Genomic DNA, 21,250 nt, shown 5'->3' with positions numbered 1-21,250 from the left:
CGAGGTTGGCCTCGGTTTGTCCCCATTTCTATGTTTTGTGCGTATTTATCGTTCTTTTAAAAGGGAAAAATGCATAGAAACCCTATGTAACTGATCAATGATGCAAAATGCTAAGAGTTGGATGAAAAGGGGCTAAAACATTGAAAGATAAGAAAATATTTGATTTATGCATTGCACTTGGCATATAGGAAACAGTTTAGATAAAGAGGATGGTAGCATGAGCATATGGCTCGGTGCCTCCTTTCAACACAACACACGTTAGTGAAATTCATGGAAAAGAATGCTTTATGTACTATGCACGATGCTGATCTTTCTTTTGTCTAAGCACATAGCCATACACGATTTGTATTAAGCATAATAATTAAAAGGTATCAGAAAAACCTCCTAGATGCATGGCACCTGTCTTCCTTAGGTTATGACCAACGATGAGCATGAGATGTCCTAAGCTGTAGGTTAGTCATTGGGTCCTAAGGGGAAAGTGTAGTGAGGAATGGTACATCCTGGAACGTAAAATATTGGTACCTTGAGAGGAGTATGTGTGGAAATGTGTTATATGTTTAGCAGCGCATCAAAGGGCCAATCCCTGCGATGTAGGAGAGTTGCAATGGGGCCGCAGTGTTTCTACCGTGAGGATACCTCCATATGTGTGTGATCGTGGCATTGCCAATATGTAAGGGTTCTCCCTCTCAAGAGTTTAAGGGAAACGTTGGACTATAAACTATAAATGCAGGAATTAAGCTTTAGGGCAATTTGTCCTTTAGCATTAGACTGACGCTCCTGGTTCGCGAGGCCGTGAGGGTGTTTGTGTGTCATGAGCATGAGGTCCGGCTAGTGCCATAGCTAGTGCCGTACCATTTTAGGTACCATCAATAGGTTTATGGCACCAATGGTAGAGGATATTTTGTATAAATTGCAACTAGGGCATACACATGTATCTCTTGCAATTCTACACCAAGAGGCATCAAACAAGGCTTTATTGCATCTTCAAGACCTTTTACATCAGCATGGGCGAAGATTGTTTGACTTTGATGGATTTATAGAACCTCATCAAAATGATTTCCAGTTGTGTGCTAACCCTCTTTTAGAAGATGAATATGCATATGATATACTGGAGAAACGTAGAGTTTGTCTTTCTATGGAGGCAATGTTGAATGACAGACAGAGAGTTGCATATAATGCAATTATGGATGCTATTGGTGCAAACTTTGGGGATGTTTTTTTTTGGATGGTCTTGGTGGGTTTGAGAAGATATTTCTTTATAAGTGTTTGCTTGTTAGGCTATGCAGTGATCGATAGCATTGGCAATGACATCATCTGGCATTGCTGCTTTGCTTCTACAAGGTGGTCGTACCGCTCACTCGAGGTTTAAGATTCCATTGGATCTAAGTAATCGATCCACCTGTAATATTCTTATTTCGAGCAATCTTGCTCAACTATTGAGATTGTTGAGCCTTATTTTGTGGGATGAGGCTCCCATGATACATAGGTATGCATTTGAGGCAGTTGATAGAACTTTAAGGAATATTATGAGTTGTGATAAACCATTTGGTGGAAAGGTCACTTACTTGGAGGTGATTTTAGATAGATCCTACTTGTCGTGATGAAGGGCTCTTCGTGAATATATTGTTAATGCAACACTATGTTACTCTCATTTATGGCAGTGTGTTAAGTGCTAAGGTTGTCTGGGAATATGTAGATGTCAACTGTTGGTGATGTAATGGATAATAGGTTTATTGGTTGGATTCAAGGGATAGGGGATGGAGTGGGTATTATAGAGAATTATGATAAGCAGTGTGTATAGTGAAGTATCCACAGTGAGAGACTTTGGAGCATATTTCAACGAGCGTGCTATACTTGCAGCGTGGAATACAGAGGTGGCTTCTTTGAATCATCATGCATTGCAATTGATGCCTGGAAAGGTTATACAATACTATAGTGCAGGTTCAATTGTGGAGACGGATGATCGTTCAATTGTGGAGACGGATGATCGCTCATTTTTGTACTCTATAGAGTATTTAAATACACTAGATCTTGGAGGCGGGTTTTCTCCCCATCTATTATTGCTAAAGATGAATGCACCTATTATTCTGCTTAGGAACTTAAATATGGGAAAAGGTCTATGTAATGGTACATGGCTGATATGTAAGGCATTCAATAGAAAGGTGATAGATGTTGAGATAATAATAGGAACAAATGTGGGGGAACGAGTTTTCAATTCCTGGGATCACCTTTATTTCTAGCACTTTGCACTTTTTGTTTACTATGGGGCGGAGGCAGTTTCCTATTTGATTGGCATTTGCTATGACGATCAATAGGTCATAGGGCTGGACTTTGTTTGTTGTTGGTCTTTACATGAAGACACCAATATTTACACATGGATAGTTGTATGTTGCATTTTCAAGGGTGAATTCCTCATGTGGTGTGAGAGTCTTGCTGGATGAAAATGGAAGCATTATGAACATCACGATGAACATTGTATACAAGGATGTACTTTAGAAGATACAATAAGGTGTATTAATTTTTTGCAAGGATGCATACAGAGATGTGTTTTTTGGAGGGTGGAATGATATGCTTCCTTTTTTGCATGGATGTATCTATTGAAATTTGACAGCTTTGTAGTTACTGCTTGGCTCATATGTGAAATGGCCTTTATGCCACGTTTGGTTGGCATATACTCAGTAGTAATTGATTATTTCCTACACTATATTTAAGTGTTTACTCAACTTTTGCAGATGCCTACTCCAAGTTGGGGCTATTATCCAGCTTCTGATTATCAAAAGGAATTGCAATGTATCTTGCGCAAAGTAACAATGCATGATATTATAAGAAGAACACTTGTAAGGGTCATTGAGCATTCATATGATGATGTCAATATAGAGATTTTACTTCCAATTTTTATTGAGGTGGTGCATTGTGGATATACTCAGGGTTTTCGAGTGCATATGGGTGAAGTTGAATAGGATAAGAGGTTTTGATAATCTCACACTAATAGAATACCAAGGGGGTGGCCGACGTATGAATTTAAAGACCTTAGTTACTTTGTGATGCTACATCAAGTTATGGCAATGCCTACTGAGTGGTTTATAGGTGTTAGACCAGGTGTTGTTATTCTAAAGTTAAGTAATCTTTGTCAATCGTTAGATGTATTTATGTTTACATTGTGGCTTTCTAAAATTTTAGGTGCAAGAAAGAGAGGAAAGACTATCATGTCCCTTGTACCATTGCCAAGGCGAGGAGTGGCAATAGGACTTGCTTCACCTAACCATGTTGTGTTGGAGAATGGAAATTTTCCTAGTGATTCCTCAAAGAAAAGAAAGCTTTATTTTGGTTAGGCTCTATGTGAACATTTTGATTTTTTTGTTTGCATTGAGACCCTTTTTGTAACATTTTAATACAAATGCATAGGAACAATCAAGAAGTAACGATTTGTGGTTTGTTGATGCTTGACTTTGTGGCGCAAAGTTATTGGTACAATCTTTGGAACAGACTTTGGTTTCGGGCTCTACTTTACCTATGTGTATTATTAATACTGAGAGTTTGTTTGTAATGCTTGGTTACACTTAGAGTTTGTGGTGTATTTCGTGTATCTTTCATTTGTGTTCATTTAAGCATAGCAATGTTATTTGTAATCATGACATCCAAGGATAATATAGAGGTACTTTTAACTATTGCGCATAGCAAGTATGGATACAAGTTTACAAGCTTGGTGCATTGTCATTACACGTATATATGAGTGTCTGTACACCTAGATACAAATACATGTTTAGTCTTTTATACATGGATATACGAGAGAGAGGGAGAGGGAGAGGGAGAGGGAGAGGGAGAGAGAGTGTGTGTGTGTGAAAAGAGGGGTGAGAGATAGAGGGATTGGGGTAGAGGAGAGGGATAAGAAAGGGGAGGGAGGGAGAGGTGAAAAAGGGGGCAGAAGGAAGAGATAGAGGTTGTAGAGGGAGACGAGAGATGAAAAGGGAGGAGGGAGGGAACGAGGAGAAGATATGAGAGAGAGAGAGAGAGAGAGAGAGAGAGAGAGAGAGAGAGGGAACAAACATATGAGAGAAGAGTCACAGAGAGAGGAGGGGGGTGAAAAGGGGTAGGAAGAGAGAGGGAGAGATGCAAAAAATAGTAGAGAGATTCAAGATAGAGAGAAGATAGTGAGCAAGCATGTGATTTCTTACACTCAAGGATACAAAATATGCATTTTGTATGTCTTTTGTTTGTGGTTAGGTGCAATGTTATTTCTAATCGTAACATGCAAAGTAAGTATGGGTAAAGTTTACAGGTTTGGTGCATAAAAGGTATTATATATATATATGAGTCTCTATACACCTAAATGCAAATGCATGTCTATCCTTTTGTGCATGCGTACGAGAGAGAGAGAGAGAGAGAGAGAGAGAGAGAGAGAGAGAGAGAGAGATGCAAAAATCGTGTGAGAGAGAGGGGTCGCAAATAGAGGAGAGGGATAAACAAGGGGAGGGAGGGAGAGGTGGAAAGGAGGGGAGAGAGAAAACGATGGGTGTTGTAGAGAGAGAGAGAGAGAGAGAGAGAGAGAGAGAGAGAGAGAGAGAGAGAGAGAGAGAGAGAGAGAGAGAGGTTACAAATATGTGAGAAAATTCACAAAGAGGAGAGGTGTGAAAAAGGGTGGGGAGAGAGAGAGATTGGCAAAAAATAGTGAAATAGATTCAAAAAAGAGAGAAAATAGTGAGCACGCATGTGACCTCTTATGCTCGAGGATGCAAAAGAAGAATATGTGTTTATGTTATAGTTGTGCAATTGTATAGATGTTACAATTGTATACATGTTATGGTTGTGCAATGGAAGTGAATTGTATGGTGTTTTTACACTTAAGGATGGCAAAGTTACTATGCAATAGGGAAGCTTTGCTTCCTTGTTGCCCCACTTTGCATTCCTGCGTAAGGAACACTAGTATGTGTTAGGCATTTCCATGCCATTTCTTCAACTTGAGTGAGATAAAAAATGAGCTACCCATACACAAAACCCCCTCCTCCCATCCAACAAAGGTCTAAACCTTTAATTAGACAAAGCTCTTTTTCACACTTGGAAGTCACCTAAACTAGTTTAGAGAGAAAAAATAAATCATTTTCACACTAGTAGGGTGAAGTAGTTCAAATATAACCGATTGAAAAGAGTTAGGTTCACGCTGCAAATTCGAGAACTCAATTTCTTGAGAGCTAGATCCACACTAGAAGCAACCTAAAGTGGTTATTTTGAAGTTGGATTCACATTGTATGGACAAAACTAGGTAATTAGAAGCTAGTTTCACATTTGTTGCTAAGAAGTAGTTAAATGCAAGTTGTTTTCACACTAGATATACCTGAATTCAAACAAATAAAATGAGCTAAATTGATTATTTCTGTAAACAGGTTTCATTGGTCATTGTAAAGAGGAAAACTAGTTTTTTGAAAGGCCTAAAAAGGAGTTTCTATAAAAGTTTTGGGGATGTTTTGCTTGGAAAACTTGTTAAAATTTGTAGATATTTTGCAAGATATTAGCATGCATTGAATTGTGCTTGACTATTTTTTAAGGCATTACAATCAGATTATTTGGCATTGTATGTGCCATGGTTGGCTATTATAGTGAACACACAATTTGTGCTACTGTTTGTCTTCTAGTTGGTACTATTGATACCATTTGGCTACTTCTTGGTTTGCATCCATTATGGTTGTGATAGCTTCATCATCTTCTTCTAAAAATGCACTTTTCAACATTGAGAAGTTGGATGGAACTAACATTCTCTTATTGGAAGGAACATGCCTATATTGTTTTATCGAAGAAGTAATAGGTTAAGCCCATTAAATGTAGAGTTGTGAAGCTTAAAAACATGGCTAATGACGACGTGGATGAGCTTACAAACTTAATCATCATGTTGACGATCTTTAAGTCAATGTATTTTAATGCAAGTGACACAAATGTTGGTGCTTTTGGTGAGAGGAAAAAGTTCTCAAGTATCCATAACAAGAAAAGTGATGCATCCCAAGTGTATGGGTTGAAAAAACTTATTAATCTTTGTATGGAAGAGGGGACACTTATGCCTACTCACTTAAATGAGTTCCACAATGTTTTTAGCTAGCTTTCAGGTCAAAAGAATACTTTTGAGGATTTTGTCAAAGCCATGTTATTGCTTGTGACTTTACTTGAAAGTTGGCAATTTCGTAGGACAACTATAAGCAATTCAATACCTACAAGTGGTTTAACTAAGGAAGTCAACAAAAATAATAATGTAGGTACTACAAATTTCAATGCACTAGTTAGAAACTGGGTGGGGGTCCCTATACCTCGCCTTCCTAAGAGTCACCCATCCTAGTATTGTTCACACAAATGCATGCTTAACTAGAGTATTTTCACAATTGGACTAGCCATCTAACCTCCAAAACCTTAAGGTGATGGATGGTCTAATGATGAAAATCTTCCTCCATTTAGCCTAGGATTCAAATAAGTCTCAACACATCATCATTGCACCAATAACAAGCAAGTCTTTCTCTAGCAAGTGTGTATTACATTTCCAACACCCCCTCAAACTACACCTTGGTTTGGGTCCTAGCACCGCTAAGAACTTGAGCTCTATTACCAAGTAAAAAATTAAATGGCATAGCAAGCATAATCTGAGCAAGGAATAGAGAATACATGGAAAAAATATGAAAGTAACAGAAACTTCTTTAATTCCAAACAACCTCATACAAAGATAGCTTTGTCCACATGTGTGCTTCCATTATGAAACTTAAATGGTGATCTAGATAGATGATAAGCAATGAGTGTAAGACTATCTTAAGGAATTCTAACTGGGTGAATGATAGATTGATGATGGTTTTGGAGGGCTCTTCCTTTATAGCCCAAGAAGTTAGTCTGGTCAGCCTGCTCAACCATATTATAAAGCTTCCTTAGTCACCTAAGGAATATTAACTCCCACACATCGTAACTCAATGCAGTGTGCCTCAAGTTACTACCAGCTTAACTACCCAATCTAACTCAAAGGCTACACCCAGAAAGGTCACCTTTTTGCCATCATGTCACATAAACCTCATTTAACATACAATTCAACATCAGCTAGGCACACATGGCTTCTCCTCACAATGGCGGCCGTACACTTTAAGCACCATGGATTATTGGTGGTACCTTATAAGGGTGGGGCATTGAGCATATCTAACCCCTCCCCCCCCAAAACCAATGTCCACCCACTACAAGTGAACTACATCCGCGGTCCAATGCTGAGTCTCTAAAGATGAACTACATCCTTGGTCCAATGCTGAGTCTCTAAAGATGAACTTGAAGTAGATCTTTCATAAGAGCTTTGGTGAAAATATCTACAAATGTTGGTTGCTTCTTAGCTGATCCAAGAGAAGATTATTGAATCAAAAGAGAAATAATATCCAAAAACTAACTTCTTGGAATCATTGTCATGTATATAGTTTGAATCACAATTGCCTGCAAGAGAACTTTTGAAATTGTATATGACACCATAGTCAAGAGTTTCATTTAAGTATCTAAGCACTTGCATCCTAGATGTCCAATGACTTTCTCATGGTTTGTTTGAGAACCTGCTCAAAACACCAAAAGTAAAACTGATATCTAGCCTGGTATTAATAGCACAAGTAGATGAGACTATTGACCAATTCCATGTACCTCCCCATTGTCTGCTAGTACTGATATATTTTGAATGGATAACTTCCCAATGACCTCCATAATTATAGCTATCTCCTTGCAGTTGATCATGCTGAATGCTTTCAAGATCTCCCATGCATACTTTTTCTAAGAGATAAATATTTTTCTAGACTCTTGCCATACTTCAATCCCCAAACAATAGTGCAACAAGCCTAAGTTTATCATTTCAAACTAGGAGCTCGAAGCCTTTTGAGTTTGATGGATTGTATCTTTATAGTCACTTGTAATAAGAAGATCGTCTACATATATGGCAATCACTATAGACTTTTCACCATGTTTGTAAACACGCAAGCTAACATCTGAGGAAATCTATTGAAGTTTAAGCTTAAAAAGAACTTATCTCTCACTAGTATGATACTTTAAAGGCTTGTTTCAACCTATACAATGCCTTTTTAGCTTATAGACATTGCTCTCAAAATGAGGGGCCTCAAAATCTTAGTGGTGGGGCTGAGCCACATTTACCTCCTCCTTGAGATCACCATACAAAAACCTTGATTTAACATCCATTTGGTAAATTGATTACTTCTTATGAGTGGCCACGATAAGTATTGTGCGAATAGTTGTCATTTTGATAGTTGGAGTAAATGCCGCTTGAAAATCAAATCTTTCAACCTATGAAAATTCGTAAGCAACTATTCTAGCTTTGTACTTTTATAAGCTACCATTAGTCTTATACTTTACCTTCCAGACCCATCATTAATATTTCTCTTTTTTGACCGATCCATTAGCTCCCAAATGTCAATTCTTTATTATGTTGTCATACTTAGCTTGCATAGCTACTCTCCACACTTGATTGGCAAGTGCTTCTTCCAAGTCTACCATGGATCTTTTACTTCTCTCATAATCTTAGCCATCAAGGCTATTACTTTGTGAGCAGAAGCCTTTCTCTACTCCTTCATTCTTTGAGATCTTCTTGGTTCATCTAACTTTCTCTCAATAGTTGTAGGCATAGGATTATTGCGATCATAGAGCTACTTTAACCATAACGATAATGGCTTTTCTAGTGACATGATTATATGTTAGTAAACTTTCCCCTCATCATATGAAGATGATGCTTCCTCCTCCTTGATAATAGAGGTAGCTCTTGGGATAGTTATGTAATGTGCCTGTTAAATGCTCCCTTGACCATACGATTTGGGTAGCCCTGGTCCAAAAGGTTTTTGTTTAGAACTCCCTTGAAATGTCATTGACATTATTTCCTAGGGTTGCTTGAGTCTACCTTGTAGGGGAAGCTCTACTCCATATCCATGAGGATCAACCTAAAACAAGGCTCATAGATAATACGAAGGTCACCTAACAATGTATCTATAGTAGGTCTTTGAGCAACTGCTTGTGCAAACGAGTTCATATTGAAGCAAATGTGTGTCGCACTTGGTTCCAAAGAGGATGACATACAAGGGGAAGTTAATGTACTAAACCCTCTTTCCATGAGGCAAAGTCTCAACCCTCACCCTAGTCCCCCTAAAATGACCCGGGGTCAAGCTCTATAATATTTCCCAAGACAATCATCACCTAGCTCTTTCCTAAAATATCTTATGTTCAATGCTTTTGAAGGAAAACTCTCAATTTCTCGAGACCGCCCGATGGATCTATCAAGGATTTGCCCTCTCGCTTCGCTTTTATGATGGAGTAGCTTAATCATCTAATTATGCAACACAATTAAGTCAAAATATAAAAACTTTCTTTAATTAAACTATTAATATGAGGTTTGTTTAAGTGATGGTGTACTTCTCGGTGGTAGAGATAGTTGCGATCTCAACATTGACGATACAATTGCAATAACAGTTGTTGATTATCATGATGAATTGGGTGATACTTATTGAGAAGAAATAGCTATTTTGTTTTCCTTTTCGTTTGTTTATCTGGTTTTAAAGCTTAATACCTCATCCCCTTAGACCCTTTCACATGTGGATATACAGGTGCTCGTAATCCTTGATACTTGCAAATTGTGAACATTAGGATTGGTTATCTTTAATCTTGGAATATTGCATCATCTCCCCCCTTAGAGGAATCAAGATATCCTCAACTTGAGAATAACTTAGTGTTCATCCTTCTTGAGGATAAGTTATTGCATCACATGACCTGTGGGTTAGGACCCACCATGCTTTTGTTGTGCTGCTCTAATTACACACAAGCACTCAAACTTCAAAGTGATACAATAAGTTCAAATACAATTTTTATTGCAATATATTGCGGCTCAATTGTTATTACAAAATAGATTCCATTACAATACAAAGCTTATTGTATATCTCAAAGATCCTCCTAGATTTTCTAATTATCTTCAAAGGTCATAATCGCCTCTATATTTCACCATTATTTGATTCTAAAGGGAAGTTGAATGTGAAACTTGTATAGCTTCATTTTGATGTTGGTTCCTCATTTTCTTGATCCAATTTAGGCAAATTGCTTGGATATGGCCTAGCTCATCGCAATAGAAGCATTGATGATTAGGGTCTCTCTTTTGGATGTGGCCTATCTCACAACACTTATGAAAATTCTTTCCTTGGTCATTTGAGTCATCATAGTCCTCTTTAATGTCCGCTGTGAGGTAGTTATATTCAAGAAGTTGGTCTCCATTTGGCCCAATCAAAGCTTTGGCTCATATGAGAGCATCTTGTAAGAGTCAATCAACCTTAGGGGCTCTAGGTATAAGTGTCTAGTGGTTGATTCAGTCCATGACAGAATTTTGCCACATCTTAGGTAGTATCCTAGGTGGGACATATTTTCAAAGTGTCACAATTTGAGAATAATCGGTTCCCAAACTTAATCCTCACTGACACAATGCAAAGAACTCATTCATCTTGATGGAATGATAGGAAGGTGGAAAGTATCTCTATCTTATAATTTTCTTGATAGCTTCCTAGCTTATGAGGGTTTCGGTAGTAGCATTGTCCTTGTACCATTACTTCCACCATAAATATGCCTCACCTACCAGTTGTAGCTTTGGAATCATGGCCTTGTTAGTTGTACTTGTTCTTGCTGCATCAAAATAATCTTCAAGGGTTGAGATTGGGTCCCTTACATATGCACAAATTATTGCTAACTTATTCATATTGTTTTACTTTGATACCATGTGTCATGTTCCTGTCAAAAAGCTCCCTTGATAGCATGATTTGGGTAGCCCATCAAGAGATAGTTCCATGCGACATCGTTAGGAACTCCCTTGGAATGTCATGAACATTGTTTCATAGCTCACATGAGTCTACCTCATAGGAGAAGCTTTGCACCATACCCACAAGCATCAACTTGAAATAAGGTCCCTAGATAATACTAAGGCCACCTAGCATCCTAAGTTGCTTTTCAAGGAAAACTCTCAATTTACTAAGACCACCCAACCATAGGATAGATCTGTTGGGGATCCGCCCTTCCACCTCCCTTTTATGATAGAGTATCTTAATTATTTGATTACCTAACACAATTAGTTCAATATATAAAAACAATTTCTTTAATTAACTCATTAACACAAGGTTTGTTCATGTAATTTACACACAAATACAAATATAAGATCAACCAATCTTTAGAAGTTATAGTAACAAAAATGTATTTATTCACACCTTCTCCAAGGTGCAATGGTAATCCAATGTTTGGTCCCTTACACTAGGATCCATGTCCAAACACCTAGATACTCACATCCAAGTTCCATGGATACAATCCATAATCCACCCTTTACCTATAATAGGGTCTTCCAATGTCCAAATACATTTTTGAGGTTTATTCGACTCCATCCTAGACCCATCGTGGAGCGTCTAGAGACTCCCTGACCACATGTTGCCATATGAGTGAATCAATGTTCCATGGTGGTCTTCTCACCACCGACTTTTGGCCAATGTATCTAACAATGCCCTTTCATGTCTCGTGCCTTTGACACTCTTTTTCTGTGGTGCGATAATGGAAATGATCCACTTGTGCATCGAACCCTTGTTTGACAAATCCTCAAAATGAGTACATTGCCCCACTTAGAGAATTCACAAAATTCAATCAAGAACAAGGAAAACAACCTATCTCGACTAGGAAATCATCTCTTTTCAAAACCAATAACATTACTTCTTAATAACTCAAACAAGTCATTTTCAACATTCTCAATTCAGCAAAACAAAATCATAAGTTTCTTTCTAAAAGAGAGCACAACATCTAGTCACATACATCATCGCTTATCATAATACAATGCATAGTTATCTCATGATTATCCTCTTTGCTATTTCATCCTAGGATTTTCAAGTCCCTTATAGTCTTCTCCTATGTTTCTGGACATAACTTAATGGTTTTAAAGTCCAAGTTTCTCTTCTCTAGTCCCTTTCATGCATTCCTAACAAGTAGTCCTTTTTCATATGTCCCAACAAAGCCAAGTTCATAAGTTTTTCTTCCAAAAACACAACATTTTATCATGCACAAATAATTTTCCCATAGACATTCAAAATTATACACCTTATTCTTATTACCCAATCATTGAATACTCAACGTCTTCTTCTGCTTCATTTTCTATATCAATGGAAGCCTCACGTCCTTGATGTCCCTTCTCTTCTATCAAAGCAATCACAATCATTAACAATTTTGAACTTGACAACAATAGGTGGATTTCTACCTAACTACTGTCTCTATTGGTAGTTGGGTTATGTTACAGACAAGGAGAAAAAGACGATGTAGAAATGAATTCATTGACACCTATATAAAGGGCAAGTCAAGGATTTCAAGGTCGAAGGATCAAGGAAAAAAATCAAGAAGGTGTTTATACAACATGCATATATGCACTCAAGATTGTGTTTGCAGAAGTGGCCTATTGATGTACCATGTTATAGACCAAACTAAGTTCGAAAAATTTCAATTGGCTTGAAACCAAGTTTTTATGTTTTAGGAATTTATTGAAGTCTGTTTAGGGTTGTAGATATATATCCATCAAACCTTGAAGACACAAGCATACTTGGAATCTTCGATGCCATTCATGGCTCTATTGGCGAGAGGTTGTACAAAGCAACCTCTAATAGGTCATTGGCCAAGGATGGAAATTTTTTAAATGATAAATTTTACAATGTACCATTAAGCATAACATGATTTGGATCTCTCAGCTCTCTTCCATTCCCAGCTTTGGATAGTGCATAGTGGCCAATCTCAGAAGCAAAAACATGTGAATCTTATAGATTAAAGATTTATGCAAATATTCAAAGATATCTGTAGCCTAATGTAGCTAGCAGATAGGTGAAGATCACAATCTTCATACCATTATATTTTTTGTGGATTTTTTAATGGTGAGGAAGTTCAAAAAACAATATCAATGTTCACACGTAAATTAGGGAAATGTATGGACTTCCTAAGTCAGAGCTGGGATATAAAAGATGTACGTGGGATTATGTCCAAAGTGGAACAAAAATCTATTGTTTGCAAATATATGATTGCACAAATTTTATTTTGATTTTATATTACATGAGATGCCATTATGTGAATGGAAAGATCATGGCAATTGATCAAGACTTACAAGATGATGCTGATAATCTTGTGATGATGTTGGAGGTTTGGTTGGGAGGAGGATGCTAAACGTAAGGGCAAATGTCTCTTTATGTTAAGTGCGAATGCACCTAATGAACGAGGACCTAAATATCCATGCTTCTTATTTGTTAAAGTGTAATGATTACAAGATAAATAGAATATGTAATCTAAAAGTGTAATATATTGTCTAAGATACATATTTTCTATTTGCAAATAACGTGAATCATGGTGAACCTTATGTGCAGATGCCCCAGAGAAAAGAGAGAAATACTTTATGTAAGGATATTTATACTATACAAGTTTTTCTCTTGCCTTAACCTATCCAATAGTACAAATGGAAATACAAATGCAAAATTGTAAGAAGGATGAAAAGTGATACAAAAACTATTTGAATTCCATTTCCAATGATGGCAAATTGATTACAAAAGCTCTAGATTATGTACAAGACAACAATTTCTGATTTGAATACTATAATTTTGGCATATTTACAATCTTTGCATCCTCTCTATATCAGAAGTGTCTAAATAGTCGATGTTGTCAGTCGAGTGTAGATCATCTAAGTCAATGGCATTGGTATGGAGATATGGCATTTTGACTCGGGGTTCTAGGCATGGAGTTGGAGGGTCATACGAAGGTGGTATTGGGAGATTTTGACTAGAAGTGCAATTGATTAGATTTTCAGCAATCTCTGATCTAAATAGAAGAAAGTCATCATCTATATAAGTTGCAAGTGCTCACCTTGCATAAAATCGTAGAAATGACACTAATAATAAAATTGTCAAGGTTATGTGGGGTTAAATTAACAAAAAGTAAACTTACATTGCCTATTTGTTGCCCAAGTAGATATTCCAAGAGCAATTTTGCATTGTAGCAAACTCTCCATTTGTAGTTGTGGCCGTCACCTTGCTTTGACACTCTGCAAATAATAATTCTTGTGTTGTTTAACATTTCGTGGTCTTGAACCACTACCTTGAAGCCCTTTACTAGCTTTTCCAAAGAATTGTTTTGGTAAATGAAAACACAATTAGTGCTTTTCTTTCTCTCCCTCTCCCTCTCATGGAACTTACTGCTTTGCATTGTCATGGTATCCTTTAGTTGAGTTGGCTAGAAAGCATCTCCGTGTGGAAATATCATAAACAATAAGACTCCAATGAGATCTACAAGTCAAGGAGGATAATAAAGTTTGGCAATAAAAAAAAGATTTGAGATAACTTAAAAGAAAGATACCAAAAAGGTTTTACCTTTCATGACATGCCATAACTAGATGTTGTACAAGATCCAAATTGCAATCTTGGTACCATGGTCACACCTCCATATACGATCTCTCCTAGGTCAAAACTGTCGATATGAGAGAATCTATGACAAAAACCTTCTCTTGAACATCAGAGGGAAGGTTTACAAGAATTAAGCTACAAAAGCAAATAAATAGTAAGATTTAGGCCATATGCATATGAGAAAAACATGCAAAATTTTCAAAGTTTCATAATATCTTAAGACTATAGTCACTATACAATTGTTGATCTCCTTTTGAAGGTCTAAGAGAACTCGAATATCCTCCTCGCTAAAGCAGATGTCACTGAGCTACTGCTGTTGATGTGGCCTTCTTAGAGGCATCACAACATCAAAAAATGGACCCAGCATCTCAAGTGCCTTACGATTGTCCTCATGTATGCTAGCATGCCTCTCTTTTTTGGGCAGTCTCTCTCTCAGCCTTTGTCTCCCTTCCCTTCGTCTCACGAGCCTCCCTTTCTTCCCGGGCAACCTTCTAGCCATTTAACCTGGTGTCGTCGTGGGAATGAAAGGGCGTGCGACATCAATCACCCTCACCTCCTTGCTCTTTTTGAGGGGAGAGATCTCTAAAATTTCCTTCATCTTCCTATCTACAATGCCTTGTGGGACTAGCAACTTGTTGTATTTGAACTTGAGTAACCTGAGGGATGTGAAGTCCCTAGGCATCGCTGTCACCCTATGGGCATGAGTTGCCAAAATGCAGGAGTCCTGAAAAAATTCTACCATAAAGTCCTCCACAGCTTCATGGAGGCAATCTAGTGCTAAGGCATGCCAAGTTATTTGTTTCACATATATCTTTAACAATCCTAGTGAATGGTATCTTCACAATTGCAGGCTCATGGCAGTTCATGATTCTCCTTAGCTCTTTAAGGATTGAGGCATGTTGTTGGTACCGCTTACGACGAGCTTTGGGCTGCAAGGGGGTCATTCTCTTTTTGGAACTGGATCCCCATGCTGCGAGCTTGGGCAAGGGGCCGATGGATCATCCTACACATTCTGCCCAGAGGATGCTCCCTGCTATGCAATGTGTGGGTCTTTGGACGATATTACCCTTGCGATCTGCTTTATTCTAGCCATGCCTCTACAAAAGAGTACAAACATAGTATTAGAACTCCCAATGAGGAAAGGGGAAAAAACTAGAGAAATGGGATAAAAGATATTGAATTTGCATGATGCAAGGGAGGGGGGTCCCAAAATTAGGAGCCTCCTCAGTCGCATTGTGTAGGGTGGGGGGGATTGCAGAATGTGAGGGGTTCCAAAATTAGGAGGTCTCCCCTCGCATTGTGTGGTCCTGGGGATCGCATACCCCCCTTTGCATTGTGCAAGGCTGGAGGAAACCACACAATGCAAGAGCGTTGGGATGCTACATTAGGAGGCCCCTGCTCTCGCGTTGTGCAACTCCCGCCCTCCCTAGGTCATGCGGCTTCCCAACGGGGTGGGGGAGGACTAGAGGACTACACAATGAGAGGGCGGGGGGTTGCAAGATTGGGAGGGTCTCCCCTTGTGTTGTACGGCTCCCACACTGAGCAGGACGACACAACATGAGGGGGACGGGTCGAGATTTATCCACACCCCCCCTCGTGTTGTGTAGGACCTTGGCCGGCACAATGTGAGGAGAGGGTGCTCTTTCAGCTTGTTATGGCCATATCAAATTGTGTGAGCTTCACAGGGGGACAGACTCACTACCATAAATGAGCACAGAGAGCTATGGAGGTTTGAGAGGTTTGCAATGTGTCCGCCATTGTGGTCCCTTTGCATGTGAAGAAATGAGTGAGATGCCATGTGTCCACCAATGAGGCTTCTCGCATGTGCTGTAGTGAATGCACACGTAATCACCACGTGTGCAATACCCGAGGCTATAAAAGAGCCGAGTTAGGGGCAGATTTGCTCCCCTATTTTGTCACTCACTCTCTCTCTACCGCTCTACTCTCTCTCGTTTGCCCTCCCCCTGGCTCATATTGCTTGATCAGAGGTCCCTTCTTGCTCTGCCCTAAGATGCAACCCTCGTTGCACTCTCTTTTGGACATCTATTGTTCTGGTATAGTAGCTTACCCCCCCCCCCCCCCCCCCCCCCCCCAGGCATTGGAACTGCACAATGTGAGGAGGGGGGTTTCAAAATCTCGAGGCCCCCTTCCTCGTGTTGTGCAGTCCTCCCTCCCAAAACAACCACCAAGGACTAGCACAATGCGAGATGAGGATCTTAAGATTTTGAAACCCCCCTCATGTTGTGTAGTCCCCCCATCCCAAAACAACCATCAAGGACTAGAACAATGCGAGAGGAGGGCCTTGAGATTTTGAACCCTCCCTCCCTTGCATTGTGTGGTCCCCCCATCCCAAAATAACCACCAAGGACTAGCACAACATGAGGGGGGAGGGTCTCGAGATTTGAACCCCCCCTCTTGCGTTGTGCTATTTTTCCTTGTCTCTACCCCAAACCACCAAGGACCTGCACAATGCGAGGGGAGGGGCTCGAGATTTTGAAACCCCCCCTTGCATTGTCTTGGTCTGCCCTACCCCAAACTGCAAGGACCTGGCACAATGCGAGGGGGGTTAAGATTTTGGACCCCACCCCCTCACATTGTGTGGATCCATCTTGTTCCAAATTGCTAAGGACCTCCACAACACGTGGGGGGCCTTGAGGTTTTGAAACCCCTTCCATTCGTGTTGTCTGGGTTCCCCTTTGCCGATTGGTGTTTCTCATATAGTTGTGTTTATAGATATGGACGCTACATAGGTGCAACATATGGAGGGGGCTCCTAAGCCTGCGAGGAGTGAAGCCAATCCTAACGCTCCGGCACAAGAGCTTGCTAGTATTGAAGGCACTTTTAGCACTTCGGCACAAGAGCCTAGCAGGAGAAAATGCTTGTAGATTTTCTTAGTCAAGTGGGACAAGAACATTTGTTACCATAAGTGTCCCAAGTGTTTTCTATCGTCACTACCTTTGCCAAAAGGAATGAATCAAGGGATCACAAGTCTTCCTCGAGACTTTTTTGGAGCGGACATATGCTGGAGAGGTTCCTATCGAGGGCCTGTAGTATGTTCACATGAATGATGCCTTTGCTGATAAGCCACAAAGGAAAAAGGTTCTATAGGGTAGTGCTAAGGGTTCCCAAGGGCATAAAGAAGGCATATCTACAATGCCATGCACATAATCAAAAGTGCCGTCTCATCGCGAATACTTTCACAAGTTTGTATACTTTCTATATATGTTGCTAGGGGATGAAGGAAAAGAGCCTGTCCAAGACCTAAAAAATACACAATAGCCTTATGAAGTGGAGACAGAGGGAGTGCAAGAGGTTTCATAGCTAGTAGATGTGGCTAGTGAGAGGGAGCAAAGTGCTCAACTCAATGTTGAAGCTTTAAGATGGGAGAACACAGAGGTGGTGGGTTCTATTGTTGAGTAAGAGGTTAAGGAGGATGTTGGTGAAGTTCCCACAGATGTGGTCCCCTCCTCTATTGGCAAAAGGCAATATGTTCTCCTATTCGATATCCAAGCCCTTTTTAACATCAAGGAGGACTATTGCTTAGCCATTATTGCACAAAATCTAGAAACAGATTCTAATCTTATCGTACTAGATTGGGATAAGTATATGCTTGTGGATTCAAATGTCAAGGAAACGGAATACCTCTCTGTAGCAGAGACTTTGACTATGATATACAAGGATGCACTCTGATATGAGTCATCCATTCCTTTAAAGAAAGAGTTCAAGGCAACACAAAAAAAATTGAATGTTTCTCACTTGGGTAGATCAAACAAGGACTTGACTACTAAGTTCTTACAAATCAGCTAATCATTCATTCAATACATGGAGTGAGGAGCTACTCATTTCAGATGAAAATCAAAAGGTTTGTTTCACAAACTATGTTCATTTGGATACCATGTTGATTTCCATAAAAAATTTCCAAAGACTCACTAGGTATGTTTGCTATTTTTCAACTTCTTGTGTATGAAGATAGTTTCATTGGTAGTGCATGTGGCAAACATAAGGGAGGTTTGGGCAAGGACTCTACCTTGGGCCATTACATCAAATACCTCACCTTTCCAAAGTTCGTGGCATTCCACCACAAGTTCTCAAGGGATTATCCCTATCAAGATATCTTGGAGGGTATCCTATTAGGTAGAATGCAGACAATATAATGTCTTTGAAAAAATAGAAAGTTATGAGATGAGAATTTTTTATCAAGGCCATGGTTTTCAAAAACTACATGCCAAGTACCACTTAACGTACACATCATTCGAGCTGATGAGTAGGATCAAGGATTCCAATATGCTTGCAGAATATAGAAAAAGGCACTTGCTTAGAAGTAGATCAATTCCAAAAATTAATCAACAGTCTATAAATGAACTAGAACAACAGTTATAAGAAGAAGTTGGGCCATCTTCAAAGAGAGAGAGAGAGAGAGAGAGAGAGAGAGAGAGAGAGAGAGAGAGAGATCTACAATATGCATGTTTGAAATAGAAAACTCTATATGTGACTATATTAAGTTTATTAAGAAACCCTAGATGTTACTATACCAAGTGTATTGAGAAACTTTGCTCTTAACTATGCTTGGCGTATTGCCTTTTATTGACAAATGTGTGTCTAGAAAGGCTATACCAAGGGACAAAGGGTATCAATGGGCAACTGATGAGATGGCCAACAAATCCCCCTCCATGGTACAACCTAATAAAGCTTGAAGAGCAATCACATCTAATAGTGCTAATGTGGGGAGTGGGAGCAAAGGTCTCCTCAATATCAATGTCTTGTTGTTGGGCATAACCCTTAGTAATGAGACAACCCTCGTGTATGTATCAAGCTTATGCCTCTTTTGAGAAGACACATGCACATACCCTAAACATGCAAAAGTCCTCACAAGAACACAAGATCTAAAAACTTATCCATGCCTCATGAATGATAATATATAGGACTCTTGTTCAAAATATAAGCAACATACACGACTGCACCCAACAAGAACTTATTATACAAGTTCTTACTTTTAAGAAAGCATTGGGCTATCTTCATAAGTGGTTGATTCTTTCATTTTGCTACTCCGCCTCCTATGTGGTCTACATAAGACCACATATATCACTATGAATAAAATCCAATTTAGAAGAGGAAGCAACCCAAGCATTCTTTGGAGACATTCTTCACAAATGTGCTACCTAGCATTTGTGTGGTTGGAAGATCTTGAACTAGACGTCCAATAACTTCAGTGTTGTGCTAAAGTTGAGATGTCAAAACCTCTCATGCCATAAGAGAATCACTAGAAAAAGCATAATCCACATAATCTCCAACAAGCTTGTTTTCATACCCATGAAGTTTCTACTAAACTATTGATCAAGACAATAATAGAAAAACACATTTGATTTTAAATACCAAATACCCTAGTCCATCAAAGATAAATTAAAAGCTTTAATTGGCAATGGTTAAGATAGAAATCCAATTCTTCTTAATATCTGGCATGTATAAAACATCATGCAAGAGCAAATAAGTCCAAGGTCATGACTTTGCATAGTGTGAATACCTTTCATGACCTATGATGCATTGTTGGCACACATAAAAGTAACCCCCCAAGTATATAAGTGAGACTAAAATAACTATATGTGAATAGTGATGTCCCTAGAAGCACTACTAAAATACCAAGAGGTATCAGCATCACAAAAATATGAGGATTTGTAATGGATGCATGGATTATATTGATGATGTATAAAGAAAGTAAAACCTTGATGCCGAGTGAAGTTGGTGGTCAAATGAATAGCATTGGAAGAATGGAAGCCACGAGAGTTGAGAAAATAATCTATTTTATGAAACAAATATCTAAGCTAGCCCACATAGAGCTTTCTGCTAGCCAAAAGCCTCATCATTGCAAGATCAAAAGCCCTCTTTTTTCTAAAGCAACGTGCTTATCTTACAATAAGTAAATTTCTTCTTTGAAATGATATCAATTTGAGAGAAGGTGAAAAATGACCAGGATGAGAAGCGGCTGATTTTGAAGCAACATGAGAGGAGGAGACATCATGACTTGTGTGTGTAAGAGTTAGTTTTTTGTCAACATACTTGGATTTGCCTTGAGACTTGCCCCCTTCCTTTGTGTTGCTTGTAAATCATCATGGCATTGCAATTCACGGCTTTGCTCTTCCTACAATAACAAGCAAGTCAGAGGTATGGTCGACTTGGTTTCCCCTAGTCACAAACTTTAGTGTGGTAGCAAAACCTTCATCAAATTCAAGAAACTGTTTAACGTTATAGATACAGTTGATTCTCAAGAAAACTGTCATCAAGCTGACTCTTCATTGATAAAGCAATTAATGCGCTTAGTATTCATAGGCTACAGCTATCCCAATGAGCCTGTTCTTAGGAGGGGCTGAAGTGGAAGAGGATGATTTGGCACCTTGAATATTAGTTCACGACACAGAGACTAAAGTTGATGCTCGAATAAGTGGGGATAACACAGGCCTCACCTCAATGCCGAATACAATATTACATGGATTCTTCAAGTTCAGGGCATGTCTCATCATATAAGGCAACATAGGATACAAAGTATCATCTAGCTTATCATTGGCCCCAAGCACATCAAATAAGTCATTATTGTTGCTAGTCATTGTGACTGATCAGCAAATAATGGTTGCTAACAGATGGAGAGGGTCCAAATGCACATGAGAGAGACAATTTAGTGCATCTTATCCGATGTTCAAGTTTAGGAAATTTGGAAACTTGCCACATTTGGCACGGCCAATGTCGTCCAATATCAATGGAATCCCCAAATCGCAAGTCTGGTAAAAGCCCCAAATTTGAATATTCAAAAGAGGGAAAATCTGAAA

This window comes from Lygodium microphyllum, chromosome 19 (assembly GCF_053477565.2).
Source record: "Lygodium microphyllum isolate KBCC chromosome 19, Lygodium_microphyllum_v1.1.10, whole genome shotgun sequence".
In the NCBI taxonomy this organism is placed as follows: domain Eukaryota; kingdom Viridiplantae; phylum Streptophyta; class Polypodiopsida; order Schizaeales; family Lygodiaceae; genus Lygodium; species Lygodium microphyllum.
Note: the sequence above shows the minus strand (reverse complement) of the source record.